This window comes from Halyomorpha halys, unplaced genomic scaffold, assembly GCF_000696795.3.
Source record: "Halyomorpha halys isolate HHAL.00 unplaced genomic scaffold, Hhal_1.1 Scaffold108.1, whole genome shotgun sequence".
NCBI classification, from domain to species: domain Eukaryota; kingdom Metazoa; phylum Arthropoda; class Insecta; order Hemiptera; family Pentatomidae; genus Halyomorpha; species Halyomorpha halys.
The window spans coordinates 2,011,517-2,013,455 of NW_027112950.1; the positions used below are offsets into that span (position 1 = coordinate 2,011,517).

General features: G+C 31.1%; 1 protein-coding gene across 1 annotated transcript in view; it reads left to right on the forward strand.

Annotated features, from left to right (window-relative positions):
* The first annotated feature begins 322 nt into the window (after positions 1-322).
* LOC106677795 (cyclic GMP-AMP synthase-like receptor) overlaps positions 323-1,939 on the forward strand; it is a 22,310-nt gene continuing 20,693 nt past the window's right edge. The window contains exon 1 of the mRNA XM_014415922.2: positions 323-383. The gene's annotated coding sequence lies outside the window, so the exon portion shown is untranslated. The remainder of the gene's footprint in view (positions 384-1,939) is intronic.

A 1,939-nucleotide genomic window follows, 5' to 3' on the forward strand; every position in this document is an offset into this window, starting at 1 on the left:
TTCGGTATCAGAAAATAATATTCGTGCTTTCAGGCGATAGACTTTTATTACGTTCATTATAGAAAAATATTAAACGATATCATATAAACCAGTCGAAACTGATATGTACTCTATTTCCCTTCCAAATCACTGACATATGCCAATATCTTGGTCAGAAACCGTTTCCGTGATGTGGCTAGATAAATTACTGATTGATCATCACGGAAGAGTTTTGGTATTTTAATCTGATGTAACCACATCCTAGGAAGAATAACTATATATTAATGAAATATTGGTATATATGGTCCAGTTTAATATATCGGTGCAAAAGGTCTGTTGCACTTTCGAAGTCTGTTTTCTTTACATACACCAGGTGCTATATACGGTAGTTTTAAATTTCATTAGTAAGTAATATAATTTTAAGTCATATTATTTTGATGACTATAACATATAAGATACTAATATATCCCATTGTGAAACAATAATACTTTTTTTCAATTGAAATAATTTACATCCCTTAAGTCCCAACTCTCTTTATTTACTCATAAATTCACATGTCCAACGTTTTGGTCACCTGGTCATCATTTTCAGGTATCAAATTCAGGGACCATTTAAAATATAATTTTACAGTCTCACATCAAATGTTAAAATTTGCGATAACAGTTAAGGACGTCCGAAACGTCGGACCTGTGGACTTATGAATAAATAGTGTTGGGTCTTAATGGATGTAAATTATTTCAATTGAATAATAATACCACTCTCGAATAAGATATCAGGAAATATATATAAAATAATACTTCTACTTAAAATAATAAAAACCGATAATCAACTAACATCAATCGATAATTACTGTTTTGAGAATTTATTATTTTTATAAATTGAATTAAGTACGTTGAGAGAGGTGGGATGAGAAGGAGTTATCCTAGAGGTATCCAACCTACTCTAACCAGACTGGAAGGGTCAAATTTTCATTACGTGGGAATCCCACGAAATAAAAGTCAACCCGGTATCGAACCGGCATCATGAGGTTGCTAAGGTGAAGCCTCAAATCCCTTAGCTTCAATGGCCTCAGTGGTACCATTACTTATTTAATATAATCTCAATCCTTCCTTTCCAATGGCTACTTCCGTCTAGAAAAAACAGCTCATTTGTTTAAAACTGCTCGCCCATTTCAAACGCGAGGATGTTATTACTTCGATTATAGGTAACCTTATCAATCACAATCATGGTTTGAGTTAAAATTTTAGTTCTCAAGTTGCTACAGCATTCTTCCAACCAAAATACTACGCCATACTTTAGGTGCCTTTCTTCTTTAACGTGGAAGACATCGTTTTGCATCCATAGTGAGCAGTCTGGAGAAGTTATAATGTTCTTGTAAAATATTATCCATATATTTTGAGAGCGTTAACGATAAAATAGGAGTTCAGTTACACGAAAGAGTCTATACAAGCTCAAGTATGCTTGCATAATCTATATTTTTGCACCTTGTGTGCACCTCGTGCAGCGTGTGCAGCCATCTCTGAAAGTTATCATTTTAGTCAAGTTACGGAAGAGTACACATTGTAATATAAATATTATTTGATTGTTGTGCAATTACAGGAGAACTGACTTTCAGAAGTATTTTGAAAGTTTGGTATAATATGAGAATAATGAAAATAATATAAATACAGTGAGAAAGTCAAAGTTATTGTTTTTAAATTTATATTATATTCAACGTAACAAAAAAAATAAAATTAAACAAAGAAGGAAATTTGTTTATTTTAGACCTCATCTACTTAAATTTGCGTATTCTTTCTCAAAGTTTATAAATAGAACTTTGTGATATAAGTTATCAGAAGCTTTATTAAACAACAAGACCTCTTTTAATTAATTGTCATTGTTACCATTGTTTTAAAAGATTTGGACAATATACCAGTGAAAATGATTGTTTTAATCAATATTTGAAAAATAATAAATATTT